Raw genomic sequence first — 26382 nt, 5'->3', positions numbered from 1 at the left:
AAGAAAGCACATATGCATACAAAGATTTGTACAGGAATGTTCCTAGCAGCTCTATTTCTAATAGGGGAAAACTGGAAACAATATACGTATCTATCAATAGGTGACAAACCCATTGTGTAATATCCACAATTGGAATACTACGAACAAGGATTCCATTTATACGCAACTCAAGAAAATGCAGAATAACCTATAGTTCCACAATATATTCAATTCTAGAAAATGCAAAGTAAAACAGACCATTGCGGGGGGGGGGGGGGCGGTTGGGAAGTGGAGTGGGGGAAGGTGGTGGAGGGCAGGGTCAGGGGAGGCGCAGGGAGGGGGTAGGAGCCCAGAGAAGCGCTGGAGCAAGCAGGAAGGGAGAGCGGTGCAAAGGAGAGGGGACCAAGGAGGGCCCCCAGGAGGGGAGGGCGGTAGGGGCAGGGGCGGAAAGGGTTAGGAGGAGGGACTTGGGAGGGGGAGGAGCAGGGTGGTGACTGGGGTTGGAAGGGTGGAGGCGGGGCGCGCGGGGGGAGGCGGGGCGCGCGGGAACTGCGTGCGTTGGCTCTGTGCGGCCCGCACGCGGCGTCATGGCGCGCCTGCTCCGGGCGTTCTGGGCCTTGCCCTTCCGAGAAGTAGCCCGGCGGACCGGAGCGGGCCTAGCGGGCAGCGGCGGCGCCGGCACGGGGGCAGGTCACGTGAACGCAGGTAGGCCCCGCTGCCGCCGCCTCCCGGCTTGCGGTTTCACTTCACCCGCCTGAACTTGGGGGTCCGAGTGCTGGTTCTGCACGTGACTCTTCCTTCTAGAGAAACTTCTTGGCTGCGCCCCTGTGTGCTGTTCAGGACAGTGGGTTGTACATTTGGACGGACGTGGGTGGGTGTCCCTGAATATTTCCTTGGTAAAATGTCGGCCTCAGGAGCCCCTGACGCTTGTCCCCAGACTCCAGGCAAACGATGCACCCTCCTGTAATGGCCCGTGATCTCTTACACTGTCGCCCTCTTAAATTCTGCATGCTTCTTTTCCCAGGGGAGAAACGAGCGGTTCAGACTTTGGACGCCTGCGGATTTGCTCTATTTCTTTGTGTGTGTCCCAGATCTAGGGAGACGTGTAGGCTAATAACTCTTCCCCTTTAGACTGATAATCATTGATTGTCAGTGGCTCTGAGACCAGTGAAAAGTGTGTGTGTGTGTGTGTGTGTGTGTGTGTGTGTGTGTGAGTGTGATGTGTCCGTGTTTCTTTAACATGCCTTTGGCTCCTCTGTTGGATTGGGGCGCATTCGCATGTCATCTTTTAGTTTGGAGTCACCTGTGGAGACCTGTGTCGACTGGCACTGTATTTCAGATCTATTTCAGGGTAATTTAGTGCTCCCCGTGGATTGGCTTCTTGGGCAACTGCCCAGCTGTCCCATCTCTGAATCCGATTCTGTTATATGTCCGTTGAGGAAATTTCAAGATACCTGTCTCCTCTGAAATGTACCAATCACTTGGAATTCTTTTCATCCCCTGAAGTTCTCAAAGTATAGTTTTAAATAAATAAAAGCACAGGCTGCGTGAAGTAGTAGCTGATCCAACATGACTTCCAGGCATGACCTTCAGCACCCCATGGTGTCTTAGTCAGCCAGCCTGATGATATTTGTTGCATACCTACTGTGTGTCAAGCGTTGGCTTCCTGAGAACCACAGGGGATGGAAACATCATACTTGTGGGCCGGAGCTCTCCTCATTACCTTTTTATAGGATAGTGGTTTCAATGGCAGCTTGGCTTTTATGTTTGTTCTGGTGTTGTCAGAAATAGCCTTGATGAATTGCCTGGGGGATATAACGTCTTCAGCAACATTTAAAATCTGGCCAGACACCAAAACATAACAGGAGCTTTGTAACTTCTCAGACACCCCCTCCTGGGAATTTATTCTGAGGAAATAATTCAAAAGAACAAAGTTATATGTACAAAAATGTTTTTAACAGCACCACTCTTAAGAACCAGAAGCTGGCTGTAACCCAAATGTCCATCAGTTAAGGAATGCTTAAGTAATCCAGAAAAGTTCAATTCCAAAAACTATTAGGCACCCGTTAAAAATTATAGACAGGTAAGAGTTTGGTGTTGACATGTTGGGCATGTTCTGAACTTGGTAAGCTTAAGCCTGTGTTTTTCTTCTGTAAAATAAGGATAATGGTAATAGTAGGGTTATTGTACAGACTAAATGAAAAACATTTTAAACGCTTCATCACAATGACTGGCCCTTAGCATACGGTAAATGTTAATTATAATTACATAAACAAATACAAAGGACAAAAGTATAGCTACATTTAACCTATGTTACAGACTTAGGGAAGGTTGAGAGAGAAATGAGATGTTGTTAGTGACAGAAGACGGTTCCACAGCACTGAGATTTGTGCTACGCAAGAGGCAAGGCCCCTATGACTTTGTCTTTGAGATCGTCAAGAGCAAATCGAGAGAGGAAAGTAAGAAGTATCCTGGAGAAAACTGTTGTTTCAGGAGAACATTCTAGAAATACTCTGCTAGGAAACCATCCTGAGCACTGGTTAAACCAGTCCAGTCACTGGGGTGGGAAAGAAGACTAGTCTGCAAATTACAATGGGCTGGGGATTCTTTTTGTGCCAGTTCCTAATAGGCTTCCTTAGTCTGGACAAGTCTTTATTGAAACAAGGCCGCCTTGTGTGTGACACTGGGTAGCAGAGCAGCTGTGACCAGAAAGGTGAACAAAACCAGAAGGAGGTAACCAGTATGTGACCATATGACCAAGAGAGGGTGTTAGGTTATTTTATTTTATTTTTAAATGTTTATGTATTTATTTTGAGAGAGAGCGAGAGAGAGCAAGGGCACGAGCAGGGGAGGGGCAGAGCAAGAGAGAGAGAATCTTAGGCTCTGCACTGTCAACGCAGAGCCCAACATGGGACTCTGTCTCGTAAACTGTGAGATCATGACCTGAGCTGAACTCAAGAGCTGGCCGCTAAACTAACTGAGCCCACCCAGGTACCCCAAGAGGGTGTTCTTTACAGATGAGAAAATCTAAGCCCACCTCTTGGAATATATTGCCAACAAGAAAGATAGCCTGTGCCAATCACAGCACAAAGCGAGAAAAGAACCCAGAGGAATCCAAGTGTATCAAAGCATAGTTCAAGGTAAAGCTGTGTAGCTATCTAGCACAATAATAAGAGCAACCAAATCTTTTGGTAGCGAAGATCGCAAGAGAGAACGCAGAGGGAATCTGAAAGACACGCGGTCCCTAAAGGGCCAACTTGAGGTGCAGGGGACCTGGACTAAGGACAGAAAACACCTCTACACCCACTCAAAAGGACCAGAAGCCCAACGTTGAGTCCTCTCTGGCTACCGGTGTCCAAGTGACCTTACTCCTTCCTAAAATGGTCACTGGTTGTGTGTTGTATGTACAGGCGCCTCAATTGCTGTCTGGTGAAACTGCAGAGCTTACACATAATGCAATTTCCATTCAAAGCTTAGTTTCCTAAAGCGTAGTACGTGAATTGGCCGGAACAGCCACAACAAAATACCGCAGGCTGGAAGGCTGAAGCACAGAAATTTGTTTTCTCATCATTCTGGAAGCTGGGAGTTCAAGATCAAAGTATTAGCAGGGTTGGTTTCTCCTGAGGGGCCTCTGTCTTTGGCTTGCAGATGGCCTTTTCTCTGTGCTCACACAGCCCTAGAGTCTCTTCCTCCTCATGTGAGAACACTGGTCAGATTTGGCCCATCCTGTGGCCTCATTTTTAACATAATCACCTCCTTAAAGGCCCCATCTCCGAAATACAGCTATAGAGATTAAGGTCCCCCCCATATGACCTCATTTGGTCTTATCTCTTTAAAGGCCTTATCACCAAATACTGTTACATTCTAAGGTACTGAGGATTGGGACTTCAACATATGAATTTTGGGAGGACACAGTTCACCCCCTAACACCATGATTAAAGAAACCTCCGTAAGTGATGCAGACCTGATCCTGACCCGAGAGCACCCAGCTGCCCGCTGGTCATTTTGCTATCAAGGCAGGGTCCGTCTTCTCTTGATGGTGTCTTCTAGGCTGCAGATTTACAGTTAAATGTTGCATATTTGGTGCTTGAAGAACAACTAGTCTGAACATTGTTATCTACCCATGAAACCTTTCACACACATTGTGTAAAAGGTACGTACAGATAAGGATTAGAAGAGCCATGAAAAATGGGGGAGAGGGGCAGAGGGAGGGAGAGAGAATCTTCAGCAGGCTCCACACTCAGGGCAGAGCCCGATGTGCGGCTTGATCCCATGACCCTGGGATCATGACCTGAGCCGAAATCAAGAATCAGACATTCCACCAACTGATCCACCCAGGCACCCCGAAAAACGTGCTTATTTAGATAAAGGAGTAATTCTTCCATCTGACAATGTAACAAACAAATTTTTACCCTTTATTTGTTTTTGAGAGAAAGCGTGAGTGGGAGAGGGCAGAGAGAGAGAGGGAGACACAGAATTGGAAGCAGGCTTCAGGCTCTGAGCTGTCAGCACAGAGCCTGACGTGGGGCTCGGGCTCAGCAACGGCGAGATCTCGGCCTAAGCCGAAGTCGGACGCTTAACCGACAGGCGCCTCTTTTGCCTAACAATTTAAATCTTAGTTTTAAAGTTTAAGCTAAAAAAATAGGAGAAGGGGAGTGTCTGAAAAGAATTAGTCACTCTAATAGGTGTGGTAAAATACAGAGCTATAGGAGAGGGATCTGGGGGCCCATCCAGGATTCAGACCTTGGGTTCGAAGCTGAAGGGCAGGAGCCCGCTGAACTTTCGTGCTTCTTGAATTCCCTCTTTCTGGTGTCAGCAGTTGTATTGTGTGTGGAAAGACCCTAAGGGCAATGCTTCCAGGAAACAGTAGTGGTTTTTTTCCCTCTAGCCCATTCCACTTCCTCCCCAAAAGGAGAAGGGAAGATAATAGCAACTTTCCAGACTATAAATCTCAGTACCAAAAGTCAGTGCTCGTCTTAGAATTCCACAGAAATAATAAAAGACCTTTGCCAAAGGCAAGAATGTAGGTGGAGTGACGCGACAGGACAGACACTTGGAGGGTCAGGAGAGCGTTTTATCATGGTGCTCTCCTACTCCTTTCTATAACCAGTGTCAGTGATAGCCGGGGTCAGGTTTCCCACATTTCCCTCAAAACCGGTGTAGATTCTGGGAGGGAGAATCAAATCCCACTCTTGCTCTTGCCATCCTTTTTTTCACTATTTGAGGTGGCCTTTGTGTGACCAGTCCCGGCTTAGGTCACACAGACACGTTGGCCCTGGACGGCTTTTGGATCTTGCCCTTGGTTGAAGGCTTACAAAATATAGTTATACACATCTGTTGGTCTTTTCAACGGCCTTAAGTAGAATGTCTTCCGCTTCTCTTGTGGTTAAACACATAGTTCCAATTAAAGCCAGTTCTGATCCCACTTGGTCTTAAAACAACCAAAACACCTTTCCCTGCTAACCGCGCCTGAAAAGATTGCACAGTGTTTTCCCCTCACTGGGCGGTTAGGCTGGCATTGCTTTGTAAAACTCTTTTATTGTCACCTTGAATAGTTATCTAAAGCTTACACAGTCAATAAAATGTTCACAGTTTCATTGTTCTCCTATATTTCATCTACCTAAGGTCAAGGTCAAAAACAGCTCCACAGCTCTCCCCTCTTTCTCCTAAATCATCAACTTACGCTCTTCAGTGGACAATTCCCAACAGCATACTAGGAAACTGTGATCTTTCTCCTCATAAAGAGTACTCTTGATCTTACCTTCCATACCAGCTACCTGCAGAACTCCCGAGGGACCTGTCTGCACTGTCTCCCTTTCCTTCCTCCTCTTCTCTATCAGATCTATTCTAGTCACACACACACACACACACACACACACACACACACACACACTCCTCCGCCTAAACTGCCCTTTTTCAGGGCACCAGTGACGGCCACACTGCCAAACCCGATGGTTAATTATCAGTCATCTCTTTCCAGGACGGCACATTTTTGTGGTTTCCTTCCTGCCTCGCTGTCTGCTCGTCCCCATCTCCTCCACCTGTTTATCTTGGGGCACCTCCAAGATAAACCCTTGGGCCTCTCTGTTCTTCCCACACTCACCAACTTGGGGGTCTTCCAGGCTCATGGCTTTAAATAACATCGTAATGCTGTGAGGAGTCCCAAATTTACATGGCCACCTTGGGCCTCTCCCCAATTTCTGCATCCGTAAATCCAGCTGCTTGCCTGACGTGTCCACTTGAATATTGAGCTGGCATTTTTATTAACAAGCCTTCAAACCTGCTCCTCCTGTAGGCTTCCCCATCTTCCCCTGCTCAGACCTAGAGCCTTGGAGTGGTGCCCCTTTGTGTCCTTTCTCTAGTACTTCACATCTGCAAGTCCTCTGGCTCTGCCATCAGAATACAGCTGGCGAGGGACCTCTCTAAGTCTGTCTGCTGCCGCCACCCTGACCCAGGACTCCTCCCATCTCTCGGCCAGGTTGTTCAAGTGCCCTCTGTGCTGGGTGCCCTGCGGCAACCTTTGCCCTGCTTCAATTTTTTTGGTACATCAGCCAGTAACCCTTTTAAGTATGTTAGATCATGTCATGCCCCTGCTCATCTTCCAGTGACTTCTGCACTCAGAATAAAAGCCACCAACCTTAGGGTAGCCTTCAAGGCCCTTGGTGGTATGCCCGCTACCCCATTAGCTCTCTGCTCGCACTTCTGCATATTTTCCTGCTCGCTCCACCCATTCCCCTGGCCTTCCCGCTATTCATCAGACATGCCAAGCACACCCAGCCAGGTTTTTCTCTTGCCTACGTGCTCTTCTAGATATTCACACGGCATGTTTTCTGATTTCTGTGTGACAACACCGAACAGTTTGGGGCAGTGAGGAAGAAGAAGCGGTGCAAATAGGGGAGGGCGTTTTGTGAACGGGGACTTTGTCATCCCTGCTGGAGATAATGGCGGCCTGAGCCAAGGTAGTGGCAGATAAGTGATGATGAGCAGATCCTAGAGCTATTTAAGAAGGAGAGGGGCGCCTGGGTGGCGCAGTCGGTTAAGCGTCCGACTTCAGCCAGGTCACGATCTCGCGGTCCGTGAGTTCGAGCCCCGCGTCGGGCTCTGGGCTGATGGCTCGGAGCCTGGAGCCTGTTTCCGATTCTGTGTCTCCCTCTCTCTCTGCCCCTCCCCCGTTCATGCTCTGTCTCTCTGTCCCAAAAATAAATAAAAAACGTTGAAAAAAAAATTAAAAAAAAAAAAAAGGAGAAGCAACAGGGCTTGGTGCATGGAAAAGGAAAGAGTCACGGAGGACGGCCTGGCGTTCCGGTTTAAAGCGTGGGATCAGAGAGCTGGAGCACATGAGAGGAGGAGCAGATTTGGGTCGGGCGGAGCAGGGGAGACACGCGAAGTCCTCTCGCGCACGGTGTTTGAAACGGGACAGCCTCAAGGTACCCGTCTGTGGTTGCATATGGATCTGGAACTCAGCAGAGAGGATGGCAGGAAGCTAGATGTGGGGGTCTCATCGTGTGGATGGTCCTTAAGCTACTCAGCGGACAAAATCACCCAAGGGCAGGCAGGTGTGGTGCGGTGACAGAGGCAAGCCTAGGACAGCCGGACTTGTTCCAGGGCTGGCTGACGAAGGATGCCGAAAGGGAGCCGTGGGAGAGACCAGAGAATCGGGTGCCACGGAAGCCCAGGGAAAGCAAAGGTACCACGGGAGAATGCCAAGTGTCAGAACTACGGGGGAATGAGAGAGAAGGATGAAGGGTTCCCAGGCTTCGTGGAGAAGGTGTCAGCGGGCTCCCTGAATTTGGAGGCGGTGCGGTGGGGGGTGCGGCGTCTTCAGTGCCTCACGCCCAGAGGCCCGTGATGTCAGCCTGCCCCGCTGTCAGCGATGCTCCCTTTGCTTTTTTGGTTAAGGTGGTGACGTGTACATTTTTCCATTGTAGAGGCTCATTTTCTTCCTCATAATTAACACTATCTTGAAAATGTGTAACTGTTCCATTCTTCCAACAGTTGTTCGCCCAGGGTTTTAGAATCCCCTGCCGATTCTTGCTTGAGTCAGTGACTATTTTAGTGATTATAAAAGGGTGATTTTTTTTTTAAATTGTATCATTCCCCCGTCCATTTATTGCGTGGCATTCTGCATTGGTAACTCTGAAAGGCCACTGAGCAGTAGTAATCGTCACATAAATACATCTTGCTTTGCGCCCCAGGAAATGAGTCCTGGGGAAACCGTGTGCAGTTGAACTATATTTTCATAGGAAAATTTCGGAGGTGTATTTCCAGAGTAAAAAAGAAGTCCCCATAGCTTTACAAAAAGTATTTAAGAAAGGGCAGCTATTGACATATTTAACAGATTAAAAACTTTTTAATAAAATGTGAACAACCATAAGCAACAACAACACGATATCAAAAATACCGTATTATGCGGTATTATGAGCTAGCAATGAAGATACAGATCATTATTTAGGACCTCTTTCTGGTAACAAAATGAATTTCAAATATGATTTTCAGACATGTTCGGTATTTGGCGGTAACACCATAAGTGTCTAACCTTTTATCTTTGTTGCTGTGGTCAGTTACTAAGCCTTCGGGCCGCCGTTTTCTCATTGGGAAGTTGAGGTGGACAGATCATAAAACCCTTTCGCATTCTTCGTGTTGGATGGTTGAAGCATCGGTTATATATACCTTGGGCTTCCTCCTCCCCTTTGGCTAAAAAGAGTATTGTCCTAGTTAATTTGTTTGCATTCACTGGAGTAAGAGTCGTAAGATTGAAGCATAAGGATGGATTCTGGAAGGTCTCCTTTTCTTTGCAGGGGCATACGCTGTAGGAGTCTCTTTTTTTTCCGCACTAGATTTTTTTTTTTAATAAACACTTCTGCCGACAAACAAAAGCAGAGAGATTTTTATAAACCAGCGAAGGAGAGGAGTTGAATAACCCACTAGCTCACGGTTCTTTTCTCTCCAGTCACTCAGCTACTCCCAGCCGTGTCCTGACAAGAAATACTCCTCTGGATGCGGTAATAGAAGAGGGATCAACGTGCACCCCCGGGCACCGGAGGAGATCTTATTCTGCACTATTTCATATTTCAGCTGCCTCTTTAGCTCCCGCGCCCCAGTCGGACGAGAAAACCGGCTGTCCGCTTGCTGCTCCTTTCTCGTGAAACTAATGAGTCAGTTGAAGCATTTTGTACCGGAGCTTTCTGGTCCCCGGGACGAAGGGAGTCGTGGGAGAGGGGAGGGACGGCCGTGTCCTGGGGGTGGCCGTGCACTTGAGGAGCAAGGCTCAGGGGAAAGGTTCATTGGGTCCTTTTGTTCTAATTAGAACAGGTTCCCATTTAACCACCCCGGGTCCCTCACAGAGCGCGAGCCAGTCCCCCACCTGGAGCGAGTGGCGAAAGAAGCTGACTCCAGAGTGGTTCTACATCACGAGGCAAAAGGGAACCGACCTGGTAGGCCACACTGCCAACGGTTTGGTGACTGGATGGACCGGGGGTGGCTGGAGGGGGGGTTGGGGTACGTGTCGCTCATCCGCTCTGCCCGTCGTCCGGCCCTCCTCCGTGGTTCTCCCTCTTGGGCACCCGTGTCCACCTGCCTGTAGGGACCGGAAGCCTTCCCGGACCTCCCCTCCCTCCCCTCCCTCCCCTCACCCTGTTCTGCCTCCTCAGTAACCTTCCCGTCGCTCTCCTTCTGGCCGCCCTTCTCCACGCGGCTGCCAGAGAGATCCGAAAACACGAGTCCGACCACAGCCCTCCGCCGCCCCTCCAGAGGCTTCCCGCCGCTTCCCAGGTAAAGAGCAAAGTTTACAAATGGGTAATTAGGCCCCAGTGGCCCTGCCCCCGGCCTCCTGCCCCTCTCCTCGGTCGGGCTGTTTTTCCTATCTCTGCGCTTGGGCCACACTGTGCTTCCTTCCGCTCTCAAACACCCTGGGCTCCCTCTCCCTTCGGCCCTTGACCCTGTGTCCTGCTCTCCCCCGTCCCCTCACCCATCCTCCTTGCCCCTTCAGACCTACCTCTCAACCCCCAGCCCCTGTGCTCAGGGAGGCCTTTCTCGGCCCCAAGCCGGCCTTGCTGTTCCCAGCACTTTTCCTTCAGAGCACTTGCCATTGTTGGTGTGGCCCTCGCACAAAACACAGCTTCTGGCTGTGACCCGCCCTCCAAAGTAAATTTTTGTGACTTCTGAGTGAGTGCGGGCTAAGAGGCAGAAACATTAAGCTGCATTCATCAGGCTCAGCTTTGGCTCGTTTCCAGGGGGAGCCGTCCTCCGTCCTCCGTGGTTCCTCATTACGGTGCTGTTTTCCCAGCACAGCGCTTCTTAACCAGTAATCTGTCTCACACCCAAGTATAGCCGCTGGAATAAAGCCGTAGAACGCGGTTACTAGACCTTTTCATTGGGGAAGTGGACCCCACAGAGTGGACCACAGCGCTTTTGCGGAGCTGTGGAGTATTTCTGTCTTTCCTTCAGCAGGCCCCACCGAGTTCATGTGCACGTGGCCGTGGAATCATGGCACACCCTCGGTTTCTCCGATGCTGACGTCGTTAGGCCGGCAGATCCCAGTAGATTCTTGTGAAGTCCTGCTATTTTTTAAAACTTCCTGTGGGTGGGACTCTAATAATCCTTCACTGGGAAAGAGACCGTGGTTATTAGTGCAGGTAGTACGGGGAGCCACGTGTGATTCTCTGTGTGCAGTTGGGCGTATCCCAGAATATTCTAAGCCAGCCCTTTCTCAGGGACACAGCCAGGCAGGGTTTGGTATATATACCGAGCCTGGAGATGAGCTGACAGATGTTGAGGAGAATAAATCTGTGGGATTCTCAAACAGATGGTGCAGTATGCTCTGTGCATTTGGCCATTTTACAAAATGAGCATCATCCAGTATTTTAAGTAATGTTATAAATCCCTTTCAGCTGACCCACGTCCACACGTAACTTCTTGGAATAATGCAGAACTAGCCGTAAGCCTTGCTAACGAGAGAGAAGTAACACGTCTAAGCTTTCTGTTTGGTCACCCACACTTAAAAATTCGGTCGCGCGTGTTCGTATTGGGCCGCAGGGGTACGTTAGCACTCGGGTAGACACAGCAGATGAGTTTACAGCCTGGTTGCACCATAAAAGTCCGACAGAAGGCAGTCGAAGGCAGGTTTTATGCAGGTCACCCGCTGTCTGCCCCGCAGAACTGTTCTCCACATGCTTCACTCTGCTCTGAGCTCTGGGAAGAAGAACACGCTCCCCTTCCCTCCGGCTACTGACGGAGTGTGGCAGTGGATGATGCCGGCGAGGTCAGAGGACACAACCAAGAAATCAGGATCCGGGGTCCTCTTGGCGGCCGTGTTCCTGCAGGCCACCCTCACCTACGGCCGCAGCCTCACGGGTGCTGGGAGCTGCCCCATCCTTGGCCCCACAGGCCTAGTAGGGTAGTGTGTTCTCAAAGCCACGGGCCCGGGGCTGCTTCACCCTCCCTGTTGGTTGCCGCTGGCCCTGTCCCCACCTTTGTAAATCGTTCTATATGAAGTTATGTGCAAATCGCCCTTTTGAGCGTGCCATCTGTTCCCAACAGGTATGTTGTATGGACGAGATCAAAGAAAGAGGTCCCGTTGGTCCAGACAGACTGCCTTCAGGGCCACCATAGCAGAATACCACAGACGTGGGGGCTTAGACAACAGACATTTATTTCTCACAGTTCTGGAGGCTGGGAAGTCCCATATGAAGGTGCTGGCCAGTTCAGTTCCCGGTCTTTTCCTCCCCATCTCTGTAACGGCACCCAGACCAGCCCTGGGTACCTACTAGGTTTTCAAGTAAATACTAGAATGCACAATTGAGTTAAAAGCTGAGTTCGGCCCTAAATAGATGATAAGACTTATATAAAATTGAGGTGTAAGGGGAAGGAGGCATCAGGAAATCGGTCTAGGAGGCCTGGATAGATGTCACTTCATGAAATGTGTCCATTGAAGCTTCCTAGGCTTTCTAGCTCAGCCCCAGGACTGGTGGCCCTCTGGCATGTGTGTCTCGTCAGCCAGGTGGGAGGGATGTGGAGCTTGGTTGCAGATGCCACGGGTGGGAGCAGGCACCCAGGGGGACAGGCCGTAAAAAGACCAGCTTACTACTGTTCAGAACTACTGTTCTGCAGCTCAGCTTAGAGTCTTTGAAGAGGGAAAACGTCCAAGTGTGCCCAGATGGTCGGCTCAGCGGGTTATTTTGAAATTGTCCGTTATGCGGCTCGCTGAAAACGGGCTGTTAATATTACCACGGGGAATCTGAATGTTTGACCTGTGATTTTGTCGAGACGGGAAATCTAGGAAGGGCAAAAGAGTCCAGCCTGCCTCCCGAGTCCGTTCTGCAGCGTGGCGACCCATTCAGAGGAGCGCTGGCTTCTCTTTCATCCCGTGCAGTTGGGGGAGCGCTTGCGGCCTGGCCTTGCTGGTGGATGGTCCGTAGTTGGCTGGGGTGAGAGGGTTGTTTTTGTTTTTGTTTTCTTTCCTTTTAATTTACTTTCCCAAGAGGAATTGGGCAAAAAGCTCTTTGTTTCTTTTTCCAACAGCGAGATCCAATTTGCAAAATGGCATTTTGAAAAATACCGACTTGGCTGACTCATTGCCTCAAATCTCCTTGTGTTTTTCTTGGGAAACCTCTGGAAACCCGCAAACTCTTTAGGGCACAATTAACGAAGTCATTTCATCTAGGTAGTAACTTTGGTATGGGATGATCTAACTCGTTATTTAAACGTTTATTAAGTATGCAACGCCGTAAATGCCACGCAAAGCGTATTAAAGGCACAACCACGAGCTGACAGAGCTATGCTATTTATGTATTTATATTCTGTCTTTAACTGGAGATTTCAAAGTGTTTTAGACAGTGGACTGGATTCCTACTGTATTAACTATTTTGAGACGAAGACTGAAATCTTACACCATCCAGAGGACTGTTCTCTCACTTTTTCACGGACTTTGATGTTCTTGGATGAAAGGTGCTATATAAATACAAAGCATTATTAATGTCATAATTTGAATATTTGGCACAATAAAGGCTGGGTTGTGATAAGCCTGCAGGCTGCTTCGTCGGGCACGTTGTAATTTTCTCTCTGGTGATGTTTGCACTTCGTCAAATTAGCACAAAAATTCCTTGATTTGGGGACTGAATCTTGGATTTAAATACGCCACAGCATCTCCTGCAGGTGTTAGGAGAACCCTCCGCATGATGTATCTCATTTGCTTTCAGCCTTTCAGTGGGATCTACCTGAATAACAAGGAATCAGGAATGTATCACTGCGTGTGCTGGGACAACCCACTCTTCAGGTAAGGTCAAGGTGGAGAGGTACTGAAGGAGAACGGACCTCCAGATTTCATGCAGCTCTGTCTCATTTGAAGTCTTGGCTAAATATATACCCCTGTTGTTTTTAATCGCCCTCCTCATTTGGCATGGTTGCTATAAGGAGAGCTGTTGATATAAAATACTTGCCTGTCTTGATTATTTCTAGCATGTAGAGCAGTTAACGAGATCTCTTAGCCGGTATTCTTTCTTTCTGTATCCCCGAGAACTAGACAACAAATAAAACTTCATGGGCACCTTAAGGTAACACTATTAGAATATTTTCCTGGGAAAGTATTTAAAGAAACCTAAACCATAATAGTATTTGCCTGGCCATGTGATGAAAACTATATCTCTCCCAGGGAAAATGGGTTTATAATTTAATTTGGGAAATGTAGAATTTTATGAGGATAGATTCCCCACAGTGCTTGACAGTAGTGAATACCATACCCTGTTCTATACCAGCTAAAAGTAAATTTAATTGTCCCTTGATTTCAAAGCCTCTTTTAAGTCAATCAGGATCTGAAATCTCTCAACAAAGGCTTTTTTGTTTAGCCATGCAGGAAACAGTCTAAAAACAGTAGATTCGATGAAGAAGAAAGGAAAACATCTTTGAAGTCCTGTTTTCAGAACTTCAAAGATATTTTCCTTTCTTCTGCATCAACCCTAAATTGGTTTAGAATAAAATATAAATCAAGCCAGCTCTGTGAATCTTCCATTAAGCCGGGCTTCATTATGTCCTTTGGGCTTTGAGCAGACCGGGCTTTCTTGGGCTGCTGGCTGCTAATGTGGGCCGGATTTGGAAAGCCAGACCCCGCCGGCAAGGATGAGGAACAATTAGGATCGATTTCCCTTCATGCTTGCGGAAGGGCAAGTCTTTGCCCGGATTCACTCACTACGACAAGTGGCTGGTGAGGAGACGTCTAAGAGAGCAGTCGGCCCGGGATGGCCTGGGGAGAACGAAGAGAAGCAGGTTATTTTAACACAGGAAGATGTGGGACGCATGTTTCTGAGCCATTAGTTATTCCTTGACCTTTGGTTCTGTTAAGGAGAAGCAGGACCTTGAGATGGCCAGCCTGCTTTTAGTCAAAAATAAAGGTGTACAATAACCAGACGGATGCTCTGTTTCTACCTCTGGGCTGTGAAGACAGGATGAGAAGTTGTCCTCGTAAGGGCATTCTCCCACTTTGCGTTCATTTTCTTACTTCACTGGTGTTCCAGTTTCTGCACTAGTAAAATTGAGACCTTTTCCTCCCCAGGGCCCACCATCCCCTCACTGCAGCAGCCAGTCTGGAATCACAGAACGTTGGAGCCGGGATGGACCTGAGACTAGAACAGTAGAGTAGACTGTCCAGGAGCAATTTCTGCCTCCATGAAAAATGCTCCAGATCTGCTCTATCCAATATGGTCGCCACTAATCACATCTGGCTCTTGAACGCTCAGTGTCGTTGAAGATGAATTTTTAATTTTATTTAACTCTAATTCATTTAAAACTAAAAGCCCACATGTGGCCAGTGGCTACCGTATCGGCACAATGCGTGTCCAAATTAAGGAAGTCGAGTGACCAACCCCAAGTCACTGAGATAGTGAAGCAGCCAAGACTAACAGGAGAACCAGCCAATTCTCGAGAAGCCCGTTTACCAAAGGCCAGTTTGCGAAGCTGCCGATTCACCAACCTTACTTATTTCTTTTTAATCATTTAGTTTTAGTTGAAAGGTTTCTATTTTTTTTTCCCCCCTTAGGGACTTTTGAGTTGGTTTCTGTTCCATTTTCCTGCTGCTGCTGCTGAATGATTGAAACTGGAAGAAATACGAATATGTTTAAAAGGCTCTTTTATGCTCCAGAATATACTTTTCTTAAAGATGTATTTGTCTATAGGAGAGGTAGGATACTGAAGTGGCTAGGGGTCTGCTCCCCTGCTGTGTGACCTTGGGCATGTCTCTGAACCAGTCTGTGGCTTGATTTCCTCACCTGTAACGTGCTAGCACGATAGTTGACTTCATAAGGTTGTTGAGAGGATTAACTGAGTCGTGAGGTAATGCACGCAAAAGCACCAGCGCAGTGCCCGGCGTGTGCCCAGCAAGTACTCAGTACTCGTTGGCAATGACCGTCCTCAGAGACAGATCCTTCTTAAGGCTGCATATGGAGATAAGCCTTTGAGAATGAGGAATTCTTGTGAATATAGTCTCATTAATGAGAATCTATCAATGAAGCTTATATTCCTGAGCATGCTTCCCATTCAAGAGCTTGGTCTTAGGAAAATATTCTTGTTTTGCCTCTCTCTCTAGTCTCCAGCCTTCATAGTAGCAAGCAGGGGTGGAGAAAAAAAGTAAACATTCCTCCAAATGCTTGCATAGGGTCAAAATGAGGGGCAAAGTTGGTGAGCCAAGAAAGAGTCAAGTGGATGCGGGACCACTGCCTCTTGGCAGAATTGGCTTCACACAGAACCAATATGGTGCCTGTTCCGGGAGACATGCCTCCTGTCCAAATCAGAGGCCTTTAATCCAAGGTTTCCAGGTCCAGAACACTCTTAGGATGTTATCACCCCTCTGGGGGCTCCAGACTGTTGCTTCATTTGCCACCACTTCCCTGCTTCCTCTGTTCCCCTTCTTTCTCCTTCCCCCCCCATGTACCCATTCTGGAAGTGTTTATTAAAATCTGTGGGATCACATGTTTGGTGCTCCTACATCCTTCTCAGAATAGAAGGAAACTGAAAGCCTAATATTACTTTCCTTCTTACCTAACATCAGGATGTCCTGCATGTTACAAGTAACTAAGTAACATTGGTTAAAAACCTTTTTTGTGTTCCGGTTCCTCCGAATGAATGGAAATTCTTCTAAGATTTTAGAGTTGTCAGTTATCACCAGGTGCTTCGGCTGTAGTTTGGGGGCTGTGGAATTTCCGGAAATGAAGAAAAACCAAAGCAAATAAACACGTAACAAACACACAAACACACAGCAAAAAAACAAAACCAAAGAAACACCTCTAAGAGTGTATGAAAAGAGATGATCCAGAGTGGTTTTAGTTTCCCAAGGTAGAGTCTTATAATCTGGTAATCATTTAAATATGTTTATTTTAATTTCTTTTTTTTTATTTAAAAAATTTTAATGTATATTTATTATTTGTTTATTTGACAGTCTCGCGTGCGATGAGCAGGGGAGGGGCAGAGAGGGAGATGGAGAATCCACAGTGGGCCCTGGCACTCTCAGCGCAAAGCTCAAAGTGGGGCTCGAACCCATGAGCCATGAGCTCATGACCTGAGCTAAAGTCAGATGCTCAACCGACTGAGCCATCCAGGAGCTCCCATATATATTGGAATTTCTAATTGACCTTAATATTTAGGTTTCCATTCTGAAATTCTATATGATGGACCTCTCATTATTACCTGGTAAAATCTGCAGATTCCGTTAATTGCATCAATAAAGATTTATTGTTTCCCATAAACATTTTAAATGACTTTTTATTAGTCTTTAGATTAATTCATTAAAAAAATGTATTACATTCGTAATTCTCCATCAAAATGCCTTTAATGATCACTGGTTTACGTTAAGGGTGGAAAGGCTGTGACTAAAACATACTCAAAATGTTTTTCCCTGGGCCAGGGTGCCTCGGATGAATAGTTTTGAGCCCTTTGGAAAGGGTTGCAAAAAAAAGACCTATGGCTGCTCAGATTTCATGGATATCTGTTATTAATAATAGTAATGATTTTTAAAAATAATGGCTACCGATCCATGTACCGTTTATCCAACACTATGCTAAATACACTGTACCTATAGGGAAACTATTTCAGGTAATCTTGTCAGCAACCTTGTGAGGCAATAATGCCTTTACTGTTCTATCCATTAGGGCACTGAGGCTTTAAAAGACTAAATAACTTGCCAAGGTCACAGATATAGCAGAGCCTGGCTCCACGCCCACACCTGTCAGAAGTCAGGGCCCTTACTCCTCAGAGTTCTCAAAGGCTGGTCTGAGGATCCTGGGAGTTTCTGGGACCGTTTTAGGGGCCCTACAAGGCCCTCCCTCTCTTTCGTTACTGCATATCCATGAGGCCACATCCTCTTCTGTACCTCAATCAAAATAGCAGTGCAGCAGATTGAATCCAGAGGCACATACGAAGGGTCAATGGTCTTTTTCCTTTTTCTAAGCTAGATGTTAAAGCGATGCGCAGAATTGTAAAACAGTGCATCTCTTCTCACTAAGTGTTTGTTTCATTTTGGAAAATATAATCCGCTGTCAGAAAAGTAGGTTATTTATGGGACCAGGTAATGAATTCGTTATTTTTAAAAATAACTTCATGGATGATTATTTACAACTTGTCAGTTACAATTTCTAATTTGTTAAACATCGGTATCCGTAATTCCCGTAAACAAAAGCTCTCAGAGCTCCTCAGTGATTTAATAGAGAGCAGTCCTGAGATGGGAGTGTTTGAGGATGACCGCCTCAAACCTGACTCTTACTGCTGCGGCTTGTGCTCTCCCCCAAGCTTCCTTCTGCGTTCATAGTCTAGGGAGTTGGTTATTTGCCATTTTTCCTTCTCTTTACTCAGGTTTTTTGGTTTTTGGCTCTTGGTTTGTCTGTTCGTTTGTTTGTTTTGCAGAGTTTATAGTGCATTTCTTCTCCCTCTTCCTTAGAGAGCCCTTCCCCTGCCATTGCAGATTTTCCACTCGGGTTCCCTAGTGCCCTTTGAGGGAGCTCACCGGGGGTCCCTGGCGCGTGGATTTGCGTGTTTCCCTCTCACTGCTCTGGTCGGCCCCTCTGGGCCTCTCCCACCTCGGCGCCATTCGTTCCCATGGGACGTGTCCAGGAGGGTCACGGCGCCGCAGCGACTGTTCACAGCGAACCTTCACGAGCACTTACCCCCGCCCCCCAGCCCCCGCACAGTATCTCCTTCAATCCTCAAAACGTCTCCATAACGTAGGTGTTATTCTCCCCATGCTACAGATGGGGCCCGGAGAGGTTACATAGCCTGCCCAGTGTCACACAGCTGCGAAATGGCAGAGGCAGTCAGGCTTCTGTGTCCGGGTAACCGGAAGGTCCTGCTGCTGAAAATGCATTTCATCAGGTCTCCCCCTGCTGGGCCCAGACTGTGACGCCCTCCATGGACCACTGTTCTTTCATTTACGTTTCCCCCTTTTCCACATTTAGACCACTTGGATTGGATCTGTGTTTCCTAATGGGCATCACAGTTCACAAAGCCTCTAGTGTTTTTCGGTCCCTGTCGGACATCGGAGGGGAGCCAGCAGCATCCCAGGAACAAGAGATCCTTTCAGGGGGACAGGACAACGTGTTCAATAGTGATAGTGCAGCGGGCAGGGTTCCTGCGGAACTCTGATTGTTCACCTAACTGGCCTGGAGGTCTGGCAGAGGAGGGAGGGGATCAGAAAAATGATTTGGGGCATCAAATGCTCTTCGTGTGTTCATAACAATCTCAGCAGCTGCCACGTGGCGAGTGTCTTCCACAGTTCCGAGAAAAAGTACTGCTCCGGCACCGGACGGCCTTCGTTTTCTGAGGCTCACGGGACGTCTGGTTCCGATGAAAGGGACGCAGGGATCCTGAGAGGCGTGGACACCTCGTTAGGATTAACTCGCACCAAGGTTGTCTGCAAGCAGGTGGGGCTTTTTTGTTTTGTCTCTTTGGTTTTCCCCGATGCTGCAAAGAGCGTAGCTGGTGTTATGACGCGGGAGTATTTTCGTACTTTTCTACACTTTTGCTACTTCAGATCCTTCTCCCATCATTCTGGGCACTGCAGGGAAGAAAAAGAACCTTCCTGAGCCACTCTCTGACGTAGCCGTTCCTGGTTGTGGCCTTCCAGAGATGGGGCAGAGGGAGGGAGAGAGAGAGAGACAGAGACAGAGTGAGCAGAGGAGGGGCAGAGAGAGAGGGGGAGAGAGAGAGAATCCCCAGCAGGCTCCGTGCTGCCAGCACAGAGCCCGACACGGGACTTGAACTCATGGGCCATGAGATCATGACCTGAGCCAAAGTCAAGAATCGGACCCTTAACTGCCTGAGCCACCCAGGCGCCCCTGTCTTCTTTCATTTCTTAATCAAATTCTGATGTGATAGGCTTCCCTCCCCCCATACAAATGTCAGACACCAGAGTGGGGTGGCCATGCGGGGTGCGGCCATGTGGGGCTCACCTGTCTAGTTTCGGAGCCCGTCTTGGCCACGTGCTTCCTGATGGACGTGGGCCTAGTGGGCAGAGGTTTTGCATCAACAGTGTGGCACTGAAGTTCAAACCAAGGAAATACTGGCTGTCTCCAGGGGTCCCTTCCCCTCGCCACTGCTTCATTTACACCCTCAGTTGTCACCGCTCATATGAATGATGTGTTCTATTGGCTACCAAGCTAGGCCAGATGTGCTGCTGGCACCAGGCAAGTCACAACCTCTGGGATGTATTTACCTGGACTCAGCCCAACCCTGACTCCAGCTTGGACTGGAATTTCACGCGGTGACAGAAGGGCAGCCATTTCCATCGAATTGACTTCTGTAGGCTTTGCCCGGGACCAGAGGGTGTGACTCTTGGGGGACATTAAGAAGCTGATGGACCACGAGCCAAAAAACTCCTACAAAACTACCCTGACCTTACCACTGCAGTGAAGCACTTCGTGGACCTATACAGGTGAGGGGTCAAGGGAAAAGAGGAAGGGGACGTGGGATTAGAGTAATCAACAATCCCAGTGCCGAAAGAAATGCCAAGGACCGGGGTTGTGGGACAGCAGAGTTTGGGAGGCACACGCAGTGATCGATGGGATGCATGGTTCTTTTTCATAGCTTTAGAATGTCTTGACCATTCTGGTTTCATGCTTTCTACCCACAAATAAGTGCCAGTGGGAGCTTGTTAGATTTCAGTGATTAATGAGTAAAAGTGGCTGCAAAGTTAAGCTTTAACATGTTCAAATAAAATACTTACTACAATCGGTGTTTACTTTGTGTCTAAGCCTATGAATTTGCTCTTTTGTGAAAACTCTAAATCAGATACCAAAAGAAAAAAGAAATAGATTACGTTGGAGTAGGCATCTGGTTATACAACCTTAATAGAACTCAACTGTTTTACAAATTGAGAGTCTTGAATACTTTGCTATTGAAAGCGTTTAAATTATTTGAGATTTTATAGGCAGAAAGAAAAACCTAATGATTCCATTTTTCTCTTTATTAGTTTGTAGTGCATCATGTAGCTTTTCTTTTAGTGGTTACCATGGAAATCACAACATGCATCCCTAACTTGTCACAGCCATATAACAATTATTTTTGCTACTTTTCCAAGAATGCTCTCCTTAGATCGCTTTAACCTCATTAACACCCTTCCATATTTTGTGTTACTGTTGCTATGAATTTAATTTTACACACATTTTAAGCCCCACAAGTCATTAATTTATATGCCAATATTTATTTATATTTACCTACATATTTCCTCCTTATTTCTTCCTGAAATATCACATTTCCCTGTGGGATTGTTTTCTTCTGCCTGAAGAACTCTTTAAAAAAAAAATTTTTTTTTTTAATGTTTATTTATTTCTGAGACAGAGCATGAGCAGGGGAGGGGCAGAGACGGGGAGACACAGAATCTGAAGCAGGCTCCAGGCTCCGAGCTGTCAGCACAGAGCCTGACGCGGGGCTCGAACTCACAAACTATGAAATCGTGACCTGAGCCGAAGTCGGACGCTCAACTGACTGAGCCTCCCAGGCGCCCCAGAACTCTTTCTTTTAGTTCATGATTCCTAGTGTTGAATCTTCTCAGTTTCTTTTCTTGGCTGAGAAATGTATTTATTCTCCTTTAAAATGTTTAAAGCTTTATCGAGGAAAAGATATACCAAAAAATTGCACCTATTTAATGTATAAATTTTGGTGAGTTTTTTTTTTTTTAATTTTTTTTCAATGTTTTTTATTTATTTTTGGGACAGAGAGAGACAGAGCATGAACGGGGGAGGGGCAGAGAGAGAGGGAGACACAGAATCGGAAACAGGCTCCAGGCTCTGAGCCATCAGCCCAGAGCCTGACGCGGGGCTCGAACTCACGGACCGCGAGATCGTGACCTGGCTGAAGTCGGACGCTTAACCGACTGCACCACCCAGGCGCCCCTAAATTTTGGTGAGTTTTATCTCCTTTCATTTTGGAAATGAATTCCAAAATGGGCATAGAATTCTAATTTGGACATTTTATTTTGGCATTTTTAAAGTTTCGTTCCATCGTCTTATGGCTTCCATTGTTTCCTCTGTGAAATCAGCTGCCCGTGCTATTGGTGCTCCTTTGAAAGCAGTACGTTCCCTGCCCCAACCCGCAGCTGTTGTTATGAATTTCTCTTTTGATTTGATTTTCAGCAGTTTATGATGTGCCCTAGTGTGGTTGTCTTTGTATTTATTGTGCTTGGGGTTCACACAGTTCTTTGAATCTTTGGTTGATACTTTCATCAGTTTTGGAAAATTCTGTTACTCTCCCTTCACCATTGCTTTTTCCCTGACCTCATTCCTCTCCTTCTAGAACTTGAATCACACAAATTTTAGGCCATTTATTGCATCCCATGTGTCTCTGTGGTTCTTTTCTGAACTTTCCCAGTCTTCCAAATTTCCACACTTCAGTTTGTTTTTTTTTTTTGTTTTTTGGTTTTTGTCTTTTTGGTCAACATGCTCTGTAATTTACCATTCTTATCCTTTTGCTTGTTTAATCCGCTTTTAAACACATCTTTTGAAGTCCTCATTTTAAGCGGTATGTACCTTTTTAGCCCTAAAATAACCATTTTATTCTTTTTTATGCATTCCAATTCTCTGTTGAAGTTCTCCATCTTCAACAGAGAAAAATGGGTGTATTTTCATGGTTTTCATCTCTGCTCTTGAACATGTTAATCATAGTTTTAAATATGTTCTTGCCTTTGGGAATTCCTAGTAGTGGGCTTCCATGCATCTCAGATATAATCCTCCAGAGTAAGAGCGTGGGAAAAAGGCCCATTCAGAAAATACTGACTAATCAGGAAGGTCCCTTTGGCCCATTCAGTGACCCCATCTGTAGCACCTTTTCCCATAGTGCTATGCCTGATTTCAGGAGTGTTTGCCACAATATCTGTTAAGTTTTCACTCTGACCATACTTTCATTTAAGAAAGACCTCTCCTAAAAATAGAAACAGTTCTTGGTACCCTAGTCGGCCCACCTTTCTGGAGGCTTCTGCCATTCCAACCAAGTACCAACTGTGTAAGCACTCTCATCCTGAAGCACTGAATAATGCATGCAGAGGAACAATTTTAATAGAATATTTCTTTCATCTACTTTCCAGACATGGTTTTCTTTGGCCTCAGAAGAGAATATTACTATTTTATTGTATTAGCCGTTTTATATGGTAACCTCCTATCCAGTAACTTTTTTTCTACCTCTCACCATCAAATTAGCACCCATACACACAGGGTTAAAAAAAAAATCTATATTTAGAAAGAAGTTGAAACCAGTGACTTGTTTGAGTAGACTCATAACTGGCGAAATGACCATCGGATTATGTGCTGGTGGGTTGGTTACACCTCTGTTCCCTATCTCAGCAGCAACAACAAAAAGGCCAAAACACTCCATAAGTGACTGGTTTGACTTACATCTGAAGGTGGAAAGAATATCGACTTGCTAGAGCAAATGATTAAATTATATTCTTTCTTAAAAAAGTAAATTATTAAGTAATGTATTGACTGCAGTGCAATTCTGACCCTAACCACCCAGAGTTAGTACCCACTCCACAGGTGTGGGGCACAGTCCCCAAAAAGACTACTCTCGTGTCCTTTGCCAGCTGCAGGTTTGGGAGTCCTTAGGCTACTTGCACTTCTGACCATCTGGCTACAAATTCAAAGGTGCTCCTGCGACCTCCTTCAGGTTCAACAGTTCACCAGACTCACAGAACTCAGGAAACTGCTATACTTATTATTACAGTTTATTCTACAGGATACAAATCAAGACCAGTCAGTGAAGAAACACACCGCGAGAGGTTCTGTGCCCTCTCTGTGTGGAATCAGGTCGCATCATCCCCCCAAAACACGTCAATATGCTCAGCAACCAGGATGCTCAGCAGAGCTTCAGTGTTCGGTGTTTACTGGGATTTCATTGCATATGTGTGACTGATGGACTCATTGGCCACATGATTGAACTCAATCTCCCTTCCCCCAGAGGTGGGGGGGTTGGGCTGATAACACGTGGCTCAAAGCCTCGAGCGGCCCTCTAATCACACGATTGGTCTTACCAACAGGACCAGTCCCCATCCAAGTCATCTTAGCATAAACTCGGGTGTGGTCCAGTGACCCCTCATGAATAAGAAAGACACACTTAACCACTCAGGAATCTCCAGGGGTTTAAAAGCTCTATCTCGGGAACCCAGAACAAGGATGAGACAAATTCTCGATTATATGACATTTAAGAAAATAACACTACGTATCAAAAATTATAGGCTATTGTTAAGATATTCGTAGCTTCAAATTCTTTTTTATAAAAGAAAGCAAATGAAATAAAAGATTCATTTAACGAAGTTAGAAAAAAGAATAAGGCAATCTTATTAGATATCTTCATAGGATAAAGAAAGGACAAACTAAGAGGAGACAGTGAATTAGGAGAGCAATTTATTAGAACATCAAAGAAATGCATCTCTGAAAAACAATGAGAACATAAAACAGACTTCCAGTCATTTCAATCAAGAAGAGAGAATGTTCATCTGAACTAAAATAGAAATGAAATGTGGAGTATAAAAACAGGTAACAGGAGATTTTAGAATTGTTAACACATGCTTGTTAGAGCTCAACTGGAAAATACAGATGAAACGTGTGGGGTATTTTTAATTGAAGTATATAGTTGACCTACAACATTACATTAGGTGTATAATGTAGTGGGTATATAACATGCTGATTTGACAGTTACGTACATTACAGAATGCTCACTAAGGTTAAGTGGTCACCATCTGTCACAGACACAAAATTATTACAGTATTATTGACTATATTCTCTATGCCGTGTTCTTTATCCCTGTGACTTACTTATTTTGTTCCTGGGAGTGTGAGTGTGCAGCTCTTAATCTCCTTCACCTCTTTCACCCATCCTTGCACCCCCCTCTGCTCGGGCAACCACCAGGTCTCTATTTTTGTGAGTGTATTTCTGCTTGTTTATTCATTTGTTTTTTAGATTCCACAGATAAATGAGATCATATGCTATTTGTGTTTCTCTGACTTATTTCACTTAGCATAATACCCTCTAGTTCCAGGCACATTATTGTGAATGGCAAGATGCCATCCTTTTTTATGGCTAAGTAATATTCCAATGTGGGGGTGGGGGTGGGTGTCCATACCACATCTATATTCATTTGTCTATCAGTGGACCCTGGGGTTGCTGGCAGATCTTGGCTATCGTAAATAATGCTCCACTAAACATATGGGTGCTTGTATCCTTTTAAATTCATGTTTTCATTTCCTTTGGGTAAATACCCAGAAGTGGAATTACTGTATTGTATGATATTATTCCTCTTTTTAATATTTGAGGAACTTCCATACTATTTCCACAGTTTCTGCACCAATTTACATTCCTACTGGCAGTGCACAAGGGTTCCTCTTTCTCCACATCCTTGCCAACACCTGTCTTTCTGACATCAGCCATTCTGACTGGTGTGAGGTGATGTATCACTGTGGTTTTGATTTGCATTTTCCTGATGATTAGTGATGTTGAGTGTCTTTTCATGTGTCTGATGGCCATCTGTGTGTCTCCTTTGGAAAAGTGTCTAAACCCTCTGCCCATTTTTCATTGGATTATTTATTTTTTGGTGTTGAGTTGTATGAGTTCTTTGTATATTTTAGATATTAACTTCTTATCGGATATATGATTTACAAATATCTTCTCCCATTCAGTAGGCTGCCTTTCCATTCAAATTGTGATTTTTATGGGAAATATTAAATTTAAAAAATTGTTATAAGAAGATCTTTTTTTGAAAAAAAAGAGATTTTATTATTAAGTAATCTCCACACGCAATGCGGAGCTTGAACTTAACAACTCTGAGATCAAGAGCCGCGCACTGTACCGACTGAGCCAGCCGGGCGCCCCGAGAAGACCTTAATATCTGAATAGACTAATACGCAAAGAGAAATTACTCATAGTTGCCTCTCAAAAATAACTCTGGACCTGGAGAGTTTCATGAACAAATTCCTTCAAACCTCCAACAATTCCTAAGCCATATCCATAGTAGATTTAATATTTGCAAAAATAACACAACAGTGACATTAGATCCTGTCAAAGGTAGAGGATAACATAGACGAAGGAGACGTATAAACCGATTTTACCTAAGAAAATACATGTGAGAACATTAAGCAAATTACTAACAATGAATTTAGTCATACATTCATTTATTAAAATGGTACCAAAAGAATAAAATTTAGCTTTCTCTTTGATCAGCATGAAAAATTAGATTCTTTGAAGGTCCCTCCTGTTCAAGACAAAACAGAACCTGCACGAAACATACTGATTTTTCGAATCACATTGCTAGACCTGCAAGATGTAAGAGACGTCTTCAAGACATGTCAGGTGCGGTGGGGGCAGGACTCTAACAGGAAGCGAGGGCCCTTCACACTCAGAGAAGGCTGGGCTGCCTGGGTGTGGGGGGTGGTTCAGCCAACGTCACTCATCCATTCAAGTATTTATCCAACAGATGTTGAAGGGGTACTTGCTGTCCGCTGGGCTCTTTTCTAGTTACCCGAGACATGGCAGTCAACAACACAGATGAAGTCTCTGAGCTCCTGCCCTCATTTGGAGCTTCCGTAGAGGTAGAGGAGGTAGGCAATTGGCTAAATTAGTAAGTATAATAAGATTTTAGCCAGCGCTGAGAGCTGTGGAGAAAAGCCAAGCGTGGAGGCAGATGGGACACGTTGGGTGGGTTATAATTTTAGATTGGGTAACTAGGGGAATGCCTCACTGAGAAAACTTGCAGGTGAGGGAAGAGCATTCGGGCAGAGAGGACCACACACCGCACAGTTTATGTGGAGGGAGTGCCCTTCACGAACAGCGAGGGGACCAGTGGGGCTCATTACGAGCGAAGGAAGAAAAGAATTCTCTACAGTGACCCATCTTGTTTCTTCTGACATGATGAGTTAAATGGAGGTATAGTGAGGATGCCAAAATG

General features: G+C 46.0%; 1 protein-coding gene across 20 annotated transcripts in view; it reads left to right on the top strand.

Annotated features, from left to right (window-relative positions):
* The first annotated feature begins 507 nt into the window (after positions 1-507).
* PTF1A (pancreas associated transcription factor 1a) overlaps positions 508-26382 on the top strand; it is a 72822-nt gene continuing 46947 nt past the window's right edge. For 5 of the 20 annotated variants that reach the window (XR_009247732.1, XR_009247730.1, XR_009247729.1 and 2 more), the window contains exons 1-5: positions 508-684; positions 13176-13252; positions 18698-19885; positions 25912-26035; positions 26191-26360. The gene's annotated coding sequence lies outside the window, so the exon portion shown is untranslated. Of the gene's footprint in view, positions 685-2175; positions 2227-9291; positions 9414-9629; positions 9751-12243; positions 12405-12498; positions 12641-13175; positions 13253-15007; positions 19886-24777; positions 24885-25911; positions 26036-26190; positions 26361-26382 lie in introns of those variants that run through there. The other 15 variants (XR_009247736.1, XR_009247731.1, XR_009247734.1 and 12 more) reach the window with 15 other exon arrangements.

The sequence above is a fragment of the Neofelis nebulosa genome, chromosome 8 (genome assembly GCF_028018385.1).
Source record: "Neofelis nebulosa isolate mNeoNeb1 chromosome 8, mNeoNeb1.pri, whole genome shotgun sequence".
Taxonomy (NCBI): Eukaryota; Metazoa; Chordata; class Mammalia; order Carnivora; family Felidae; genus Neofelis; species Neofelis nebulosa.
This window is presented reverse-complemented; position numbering and strand designations above follow the sequence as displayed.